Source organism: Geotrypetes seraphini, chromosome 2, assembly GCF_902459505.1.
Source record: "Geotrypetes seraphini chromosome 2, aGeoSer1.1, whole genome shotgun sequence".
Taxonomy (NCBI): domain Eukaryota; kingdom Metazoa; phylum Chordata; class Amphibia; order Gymnophiona; family Dermophiidae; genus Geotrypetes; species Geotrypetes seraphini.
The window spans coordinates 502,857,813-502,869,046 of record NC_047085.1 but is presented as its reverse complement, the minus strand read 5'-3'; positions in this window follow the sequence as shown (position 1 = coordinate 502,869,046).

Genomic DNA, 11,234 nt, shown 5'->3' with positions numbered 1-11,234 from the left:
CACAGAAACCTCTTCTGTGGCTTAGTAATAGGGGAGGTAAATGAATCCACTAAAGAGGTCAACCCTTATTTCTTCCAGTCACAAAATGAAGACCCAAAGCACATAGAAATATGATAGTTTCCATTTGTAGTCCTTTTGTCATCATCAAAAGTTGCACATTAGCACAAGACTGCTTTCATGGTATCAAGTTTCATCTGGATGTCACTTATTTTTTTGTTTAAATTACTGATTCCTATTTGATGTAATCACATAACAAAAATTAAAATTGCATGCCGACAATTCAGCTCACAGAGAAGTGCAAGATTCTGGCATCTCAGTACTTACACTGGATCTTCAAGACAAATATTCTACAGTACCATTTTTATCATTTTATATTAAAACTAGCTTTATAGCCCGTTACATTAAAGGGTGCTAGAATATATGTGTGTCTGTCTTTATTTCTTTCTCTCTCTGTCTCCTTAGCCACTTTTTCCTGTCCATTCTCCCTTATTTTTACCTCCCCTGTGTCCACCACCACCCCTTCACTGCTCCCCTTATCCAGCAGCAGCCCTTCTCCCTTTGTTTTACCTCCCCACTGTCCATCAGCACCTCTTCCTGCTCCCTCTGTCCAGCAGTAGGCCTCCCTTCATTTCCCCCCCTGTCCATCAGCACCTCATCTTGCTCCCCATGTCCAGCAGTAGGCCTCCCTTCATTTCCCCCCCGTGTCCATCAGCACCTCTTCCTGCTCCCCCTGTCCAACAATAGGCCTCCATTCCTTTCCCCCCCGTCCATCATCACCTCTTCCTGCTCCCTCTGTCCAGCAGTAGGCCTCCCTTCATTTCCCCCCTGTCCATCAGCACCTCTTCCTGCTCCCCCTGTCCAGCAGTAGGCCTCCCTTCATTTACCCCCCTGTCCATCAGCACCTCTTCCTGTTCCCCCTGTCAAGCAATAAGCCTCCCTTCCTTTTCCCCCCCTGTCCATCATCACCTCTTCCTGCTCCCCCTGTCCAACAATAGGCCTCCATTCCTTCCCCCCACGTCCATCAGCACCTCTTCCTGCTCCCCATGTCCAGCAGCAGGCCTCCATTTCCCCCCCCCCGTGTCCATCAGCACCTCTTCCTGCTCCCCCTGTCCAACAATAGGCCTCCATTCCTTCCCCCCCCGTCCATCAGCACCTCTTCCTGCTCCCCCTGTCCAGCAATAGGCCTCCCTTCATTTCCCCCCCTGTCCATCAGCACCTCTTCCTGTTCCCCCTGTCAAGCAATAAGCCTCCCTTCCTTTTTCCCCTCCCTGTCCATCATCATCTCTTCCTGCTCCCTCTGTCCAGCAATAGGCCTCCCTTCATTCCCACCCCCTGTCCATCAGCACCCCTTCCTGCTCCCCCTGTCCACGGGAGTTAGTACAGGGCCGGTGTCTGCCATTCTCCCCAGAGTCCTTGCGCCCCCCCCCCCTTCCCTTCCCACGGACCTGACTACCTTCCCGGCGATTCAAGCAGCGTGTGCAGCAGTCTACACACACTGCTTCGGGTCCTTCTACTGCCCTGATTTACTCTGGCACGTCCCTGATGACATCATCAGAGACGCGGCAGAGCAAATCAGGGAAGTAGAAGAGCCCGAAGCAGCGTGTGAAGACTGCTGCACACGCTGCTTGAATGGCCAAGGTAGTCGGGTCCGCGGGAAGGGGGGGTGAGCGGAAAAGGACTCGGACTCCTGTGGTTTGTCGCGGAGGGTGGCCAGGCTCCATTTCAGCCGCAGCGAAGGCTCACTGCCCCAGCTCCTTACCCGTCCACAGCCCAGGCCAGGTCTCCCGCGCTTTCTCAGCGGCCCGGCTCGCTCGGTTGTTTTTTTTTGTTGTTTACCAGGCCACTCCGCTTCCTGCATTCGCTGCTCTCCGTCAGTGACGTAATAAGCGTGCATGCGCACTTGTCTTGCCACATCCCGACAGAAAAGGGATCAGGGAACACGCGAGGCAAGTGCGCATGCACGGCTAGCATTTTATTATTTAAGATGATGCAAATTAGCCTTCTTACTATATATTTTGTTCTCAGCATATACCAGTCTTGGAAGATTTGCACAAACAGGACCGAACTGTAGCACATTAAACAACCAAGTTTTTAAAAGTTTGTGTCAAGAGGGAGAGCTGAGACCAGCGAAGATTTGAAGAGAGATGCAGGGAGGCAAACATAGGAACAGCCTTACTGGGTCAGACCAATGGTCCGTCTAGCCCAGTATCCTGTTTCCAGCAGTGGTCAACTCAGGTCGCAAGTACCTGGCAGAAAGCCAAATAGTAGCAGCATTCCAGAGCTGAGATTGCGATGTCATAATGCCTCATTCCACCAATGCCCAAGAGCCAACCTCATCAGTGATGTCACAATGGCTTCATTGGCCTGGATTTGGTTCACATAAGAACAGCCTTACTGGGTCAGACCAATGGTCCATCCTGCCCAGTATCCCATCTGCACGGAAGCCAATCCAAGTCGCAAGTACCTGGCAGAAACCCAAATAATAGCAGCATTCCAGAGCTGAGATTGCGATGTCATAATACCTCATTCCAAAGCCTAAGAGCCAGCCTCATCAGTGATGTCACAATGCCCTGGATTTGCCTCACATAAGAATAGCCTTACTGGGTCAGATCAATGGTACATCTAGCCCAATATCCCATCTTCACCGAGGCCAATCCAATTCACTGATGATAACATTTTTATTTTTTTAAATATCTTTTTAAGATCGTGAACTACCTTGTTCTCTTAACATTTAAGTGGTATCTCAAGTTTTTTAATAAGCGTAAACATAAGCTTTGCAGTCTTATGCTCATGTGGTTTCATTTAGTTTTCAGATTCTGTAAATTGAGATACATGTTAAGGTAAGAGACGGGAAAATTCTATAAAGGAGGGCGTTAACATTTGCACAGTAAGGGGTCCTTTTACAAAGGTGCAGGGGAAAGTGGCCTTAGCACGCCTTTACACAAGTATTTTCTGTGTGCTCGGGTCATTTCTTCCCACAGCCAGAAACTGGCTGATATCCAATTTCTGAGCATTGATGGCCATGTGCTAATATTGTTATTAGCATGTGGCCATTAAAAAGATTTCTACAAATCATATATAATGTAACCTCTAATTACAGATCTGAACGCATACGTTAAACCTTTAAGCTGATTCATTTAACGGAAGACAGCAGGGAGGCTCTTTTGGAACTCTTTAGCCTTTCTGCACCACAGAGGATTCCTCTTCGGTTTCACATAGTGGGGATCCGAGACGGTCAATCTGGCCCTAATTTGGACATTTTAGCAACAGCATGGGCTGAGGACTTGCAATGCACGCTAACGGCCCAACAGCTGCAGCGGGTACTGAAGAATATCCAGAAGGTGTCTCCTAATATCACCCACTGGAAATGCAGTTGAAAATTGTTTTGAGACTATATTACACCGGAACGTGCAGCCCGGATGGGGATTACTGCATCTCATTCTTGCCTGAAATGTGCTCAAGCTCACGCTTCATTGGGGCATATGCTTTGGACCTGCCCCAAAATTCAACAGTTTTGGAGACATCTAGGACATTATATTACGATGCTTTGGGGGAGGCGTTGGCTCCCGCAACCGAGAGCACTATTCGGATATTATAATATAGCCACACCTAAACCCAAGGGAATGACAGCTTTTGTCACTAGAGTGCTTCTGATGAGGAAGAAAGCAATTCTTAATAACTGGCTGTCCCGAGATCCCCCTTCCAAAGCTCAATGGAGAGCCTTGATGATAATTCATGCTACGCTGGAGCGGAGACTGGTGGGAGACTTGGATCATGGGCCGGGTCGTGGATTCCGTCAGACCTGGGAATGTTTCTGGCAGGACCTCACACCATATGCTCGAAGTAGACTCTTGAATCAATAGATTTACCTCTAACTCTCAGTTTTACTGTGGCATTGGACTCTTGGGGTGGGGAGGGATGGGGAGGGGGGGGGGTGTGTGTGCTTGCAATGTTGTTTCCTGGATGAACATGCTACTTGTATTCGTTTGTTAATTGTTGAAATAATAAAAATCATTTACACATAAACCTTTAAGCTGGTAGAAAGAAAACTACTGGGGAATGAACCGGAGAGGCATGATTAGGGGGCATCCTTGATGCAGCCAATATAGGCAAAATATGTCAGAAGAACTAATCCCCAGCCAGCACAATGACGCAGATAAGTGCTGTATAACTTTACAAAGAGATTTAAAGTTTCAAATAATCAATATATTGAATCATTGAAGTCTTATACGAAGTTCTATACTAAAACTAAAAAGCTGATCAATGACGAGTGCGATACATCAATTTCAACAAGAGTTAATGTAGAATGCAGTGCAAAATCCCAGTTGGTATAAAAAACAACCACGTGGAAAGCACATTCTGAAGATTTATTTATTATTTCTATACCACTTGTAGCCTAAGTGGTTTACATATATTTATTTAGATTTTTATCCCGTCCCAGTAGCTCAGAACGGCCTACAAGCAAACATTCACAGTGGAGTTCATTTGGACAATACAAAGACTATACGGGAGTTTAAGTACAGGTTCAGAGGGTAGAAGGGAGGGGGAGTTTAAGGGGGGGAGGGGTAGATTGCGGTTGTAATTTTAGTTGAAGAGGAGGGTCTTTACCGCTTTCCGGAAGGTCATCAATGAGTTCTGTAATCTGATTTGTGGGGGAGTTGGTTCCAGAGTTGGGGGATGAAGTGGCTGTAGGAGCGTTTGCGGGCGGTTTCTGACAGGAGGGAATTACCTGGGGGGGATGCATAGGCGTTTCTCCATTTCTGAGCGGAGGGGGGAGGGTGGGGGTGTACAGGGTTAGCTTGGATTCTATGTAGGCAGGGGTGGTGGCGTAAATTCTTTTATGTGCTATTACCAGGTACTTCAAGTATTTTCCCTACCTGTCCCTGTGGGCTCACGGTCTATCTAATGTACCTAGGGCAGTGAAAGATAGTGACTTGCCCGGGGTCACAAGGAGCAAAATGGGATTTGGACCCACAACCTCAGGGTGCTGAGGCTGTCGCTTTAACCACTGCGCCACTCTAGAAATCAAAATGTTGTAAAAGTGAACCAAGTATAGGACGATCAGCCTTTGTGACATCACTGATGAGGTTGGCTCTTATTGGTGGAACGAGGCATTATGATGTCACAAGACCAGCTCTGGTTATCAGAGGCTGAAGCTTTTCACACTATTTATTTATTCAATTTTCTATATCATTCTCCCAGGGGAACTCAGAACGGTTTACATTAATTTATTCAGGTACTCAAGCATTTTGCCCTATCTGTCCTGCCAGGCTTACAATCTACCAGTATCTAATGTATCTGGAGAAGTGGAGGATTAAGTGACTTGCCCAGGGTCATAAGGTGCAGCACGGGTTTGAACCCACAACCTCAGGGTGCTGAGCCTATAAGCCACACTCTCAGCTAAAAGGTTTAATATATGCCTTCAAATCTGTAATTAGAGGTTACATTAACATATATGATTTGTAGATGTGTTTGTGAATAGTAGCCAAAGTATAGAGCTATTACATTAGCATTAAAAAAGATTAGCTCATGAGCTTACTGCTACCTGTTTTCAAGGTGATAAAGGCTCATGGCTGATTAGCATAGAAAGGCCCACTCTCCGTGTTCCCCTTCATAAAAAACTATTTTTTAGTGTGTGTAGTGCAAAATTACCGTGGGACATCTCAGCACATCCTATGGTAAGCCCTTACTGCAGCTTAGTAAAAAGGACCCCTAAAACCTGTGTGTAAACCATTTAAATCAGTGTTCTTCAACCACCGGTCTGTGGACTGGTGCCGGTCCATAGAAATTTCCTGCCGGCCCACAGGGCCAGCACGTACATCATGCCAAAAACAGTATTCTTCAACTGCTGGTCCACGGTGCGATCGATGCGGCGTTATCTTCGAGCCAGCTCTCTCTTCCTCAATGATTCAGTGCACAAAGCCACAGGCAGTGGCTCCTACGCACGTCCTGCGCCTGAACCGGAAGCCTTCTCACTGACGTTGCAATGTCAGAGGGAAGGCTTCCAGATGAGGCACGAGACACGCAAGGAGCCGCTGCCCACAGCTTTGTGCAGTGCATCAGTGAGGAAGAGAAAGCCAGCCTGAAGATAATACTGGGGCAGCATAAAATGGCCAGGCGGGAGCAGGCCAGAAGGTAAGGCATAGCATAGAGCAGGGGTCTCAAAGTCCCTCCTTGAGGGCCGCAATCCAGTCGTGTTTTCAGGATTTCCCCAATGAATATGCATGAGATCTATGTGCATGCACTGCTTTCAATGCATATTCATTGGGGAAATCCTGAAAACCTGATTGGATTGCAGTCCTCAAGGAGCGACTTTGATATCCCTGCAGTAGATCATGGGTGTCAAAGTCCTTCCTTGAGGGCCACAATCCAGTCGGGTTTTCAGGATTTCCGCAATGAATATGCATGAGATCTATGTGCATACACTGCTTTCAACTTTGAGATCCCTGGCATAGAGGGCGGGAGACAACAAAGGTAGGGGGGAATGATTTTATTTTTGAATTTAGTGATTGAATTATGTCAATTTTGAGAATTCACATCTGCTGTCAGTGTGCTTTGTGTAGTTTAATTTTGTGGTTAACCATTATGTGTTGTTAAAAAGATTATATCGTGTATCTTTGAAAAATGAATGGAAAAAATAGTGTTACAATTAGTACTATTATGGGGGCGGGGTCTGGGGTGGAGATTGGGTAGAGATGGGCGGGGTCTGGCCCACGACTTAGCCCAGTGTTCTTCGACCGCCGGTCCACGGACCGATGCTGGTCCACAGAATAATTATTTTATTTCTGCCGGTCCATAGGTGTAAAAAAGTTGAAAAACACCGCTTTAAATCATGGCAGACACTTGTATAAATGTTAAAATTCTACCCAAGCACTATTCTGTATGTACACAACGATCAATATTTAAAATTAATTAACCGATTGGAAATGGCTGCTGACCAGTTAAATTGCTTGTTCGTCGTTATTTGGGTGTTATCAGTGGCACTTAACTAATTATCTTTGCTGAAAAAAACTGGTTAGCACCAAACTCAAAAGTCATTTTCAGCAAAGATAATTAGTTAACTGCCACTGACAACCACCAGACAGCCATGAACAAGCAATTTAACTGGTCAAAAGCCCTTTCCAATCAGTTAATTCATTTTGAATGTTGACCGGTGTTGACATTGCTGGATATCAAGAGGATTCTTATCCATTACCTGGAAGTGATGAATGAGCTTCGTCTCTCAGATCATCTTTTTGTGTTGACCAGCCATAGCTGTCAAGGAAAGCCAGCCTCTAAGTCTACAATTTCTGGATGGATGCGCTCATTGGAGTAAGCTGGTTGTGGCAACTAACTGCTGATCTAAGAGTTCATTTCACCAGATGTGTGGCACCTTCATGGGTAGAGTCTAATGAGATTTGTAGGCCAGCTGCATGATCCACTCTCCATAAATTTATGAGGTTTTACAGAGTGGAGGAATGTATGGCGCAATGGCTGGTGCTACAGCCTCCGAACTCTGGGGTTGTGGATTCAAACTCCACGCTGCCCCTTGTGACCATGGGCAAGTCACTCAGTCCTCCATAGCCCCAGGTACATTAGATAGATTGTAAGCTCTCCAAGACACATAGGGAAAATGCTTGAGTACCTGATTGTAAAACCGCTTAGATAACCTTGAAAGGTGGTATATAAAAACCTAATAAACTTGAAACTTGGGATGGGGAGGAGTTAAGATGGTGTCTCGCCGGTAACCACGCTGAGGAAGGCTACTGCTGGAGTTTACTTTACTTCTGCTGTTAAAGCGTTTTGAATTACACTAACATGCAGTTAGTGTTAGGAGTAACACTAACTGCATGGGTTAAAGATTGGTTAAGTGGCAGACTTCAGAGGGTGATGGTTAACGGCACCCTCTCCAAAACGTCAGAAGTGACCAGCGGAGTGCCGCAGGGCTCAGTCCTGGGTCCACTCCTCTTCAACATATTCATTAGGGATTTGACTCAAGGGCTTCAAGGTAAGGTAACCTTATTCGCTGATGATGCCAAACTATGCAATATCATAAATGGCTACAATCTGCAGAATACTATGGAACAGGACCTCTGTACTTTAGAAAGCTGGTCCTCTGTCTGGCAGCTGGGCTTCAATGCCAAGAAATGTAAGGTCATGCATCTCGGAAATGGAAATCCATGCAGAACTTACACCTTGAATGGAGAAACTTTGACCAAGACTACAGCAGAACAAGACCTGGGAGTGATCATCAGTGCAGACATGAAGACTGCTACTCAAGTGGAGAAGGCTTCATCTAAGGCATGGAGATGATGGGTTGTATCAAGAGAAGTTTCGTCAACAGGAAGCCTGAGGTCATGATGCCATTGTACAGAGCCATGGTGAGACCTCATCTGGAATACTGTGTGCAATTTTGGAGGCCACATTACTGTAAAGATGTGCTCAGAATTGAGTCGGTTCAGTGGATGGCCACCAGGATGGTCTCGGGGCTAAAAGGTCTCTCGTACGAAGAGAGACTGAACAAATTGCAGCTCTATACTCTCGAGGAGCGTAGGGAGAGGGGAGACATGATTGAGACATTTAAGTACATCACGGGATGGGTCGAGGTGGAAGATGATATCTTTCTTCTCAAAGGACCCTCGAACACAAGAGGACATCCGCTCAAACTCAGGGGAGGGAAGTTTCGTGGAGACGTCAGGAAGTACTTCTTCACGGAACGAGTGATAGAGCATTGGAACAAGCTTCCAGTACAGGTGATCGAGGCCTGCAGTATCCCAGACTTCAAGAATAAATGGGATACCTATGTGGGATCACTGCGAGAGTCATACCAATGAATAGGGTCGCTAGGATATAGACTTAATAGAGCAGGTCAGTAGAGTTAAGGGGGCCAGTAGACTTAAAAGGGGGTCAATGGTATGGGCAGACTTGATGGGCTGTAGCCCTTATCTGCCGTCATCTTTCTATGTTTCTAACATGGGTAAGAGAAAGGGGAAAGTAAGGACTTACCCCTCCGAGTCCTCTCCTTTTCCCCTTTCCGCCATGGAGAGATTTGTAGTCCTAACAGCGAATATCCCCGGAGCGGGTGCTGGCGAAGGGGCGGCCTTACCCGAGCTCAATGTCACGCTGAGCCCGGAGGAGCGACTTCCACCCTCTGACCCAGGCATGGTGACACTGCCGGAACTAGCGTTGAGCACGCAGGCTATGATTGGCGCTGCGGATCTCTCAACGGAGGAGGGTGGTATCCGGAGCATGAGAGGAGAAACCAGTTTGCTGGGAAACAATATGGGAGCGAGTTCCGAGCTCCACCTGGTTTCTGGAGGTGCAGAGGAGAGGCACGGAGAGAGATCCAGGTCTGAGAAACTTGGTCAGCGGCAGGATATTGGTGAGCAGCAAATTACACCTCTGGTTAAACCTCCCCATGTTACTTTAGACTCTATCTGGGACGCTGTAGCTCGCTTAGAGAAGATTTTCATTGGAAATAAGGCTTTGGTGGACAATTCCTTGCAAGACTGTAAAACACGTATTGTCATCCAGGAGGCAAAGAATTTTGAGCTTGAGAAAAAAGTAGAGGAAGTCCAACAAAGTTTTAAGGATATAAAATCTAATACCTTGATTTATGGACAAGGTATGACTGGACTGAGGAATAAAATGGAGAATTATACCCGTAGGTTGAATCTGCGTTTTATCAATTTTCCTCAATCCAGGACTGTAGCCCCCATTGAACTGCTTAAGAAATATCTGATGGAAGTTCTGGGGGTTCCAAAGGAAACTGTGCCTCCATTTTCTCGAGTCTATTCTATGCCGGGGAAGAAACGACAATCTTCTTCCCAAGGAGAACTATCGATGGACAGTTTAAATGTAACACAACTATTAGAAACATCTTTGGAAGAAGAGTGTATAAGAACCACACTCCTAGTTACATTTGTTTTTGAATCTGACAAGGACTGGGTGATGAGAATGTTTTTTCGTAACTCTGATAAATTGTTTTTGGGAGGAAAAATTTGGGTTTTCCCTGATGTCTGTATAGACACTCAGGAGAAAAGGAAGCAATTTTTGGCTCTACGAGCTCAGGTGATAGCCCTGGGTGCTCATTTCTTTTTGCGTTTTCCTTGTAAATGTTTAATATTATATGAGTCAAATAGATATCTTTTCTTTGATCCCAAACGATTGGAGGCTTTCCTTGAGAATAAGCGTAAAATACAGGTACAGGTATCGGGTCAGGGGGAAAGAGTATAATTATTATAATAATTATTAGTAAGTGGAAGATGGTAGTAGTAGTAGTTTAACTGGCGAGACGTTGTCATTGTTGATATTATTGATTTAATTAAGTAATTTTCTTTTTTCTGAGATGTGCCTCTTTTTCCTTATCCTCTCCCCAGCTTTAATTGAGGACTTATAGAGAAAGCTGCTATGAATATACTTGCTTTTTGAATTTCAAATGGAAAATAATATTTAGTGGTTTGTTTTGTAATTAGCAATATGCTTTCTATTTCTTAATGCATTTTTATGTTGTATGTTTATTTAAAATTGCATAAATAAAAAATAAAAAAAAAATAAACTTGAAACTTGGACTTGGCTGCACAGAGGGACTACTTCTTTGCAGCCTTGGTGCTAGAAGCAGGCTCTTCTGTCCCGCCCTGTACTCAGAGGAATGCTGTGGTACGTCCAATGTGTCAGGACGCATGTGCTTTTTGCACTGGAAGGAAAGATTACGTTCTTACCTCGATAATCTTTCCAGTCTAAAAGCACAAGTCCTGATGCCCTGCCCTGTTCAGTCTTTTCAGTATAGCCTGCTTTTAGTCTTAGACATGTACATTGATGCAGAGGCTTGTCAGGCAGCAGCCAGGAGCTGTAATACTTCTGTCACAAGGAGGCAGTGAATTCTAAGGCTGTATGAACCAACTCTGGTTAGTGTCCAGACTTAAACAAGTGTTAGTGCCAACTGCATACCGGTACGTAGTATCTGTGTTTTGTTCCACCTTGTTAAGGCTACATTGCCTTTAATTATTTGCTTTTTATTGCAGAGCAGATCAAATCAAATGTACATGGTTGGGGGAGTTCCCTATGCCCCTCCTTGTTATTTCTCCTCTTATCAACTGCTTTGATACAAACTGAGGCACTACCCAGTGATACAAGGAGATAGAACTGAAAAAGTAGATGATGCCTTCTGCATTCCTTGTGGGTCTCGAAAAGGAACCTACATGTCACGACTCATGTGCTTTTATATTAGAAATGAGATTATCAAGGTAAGAACC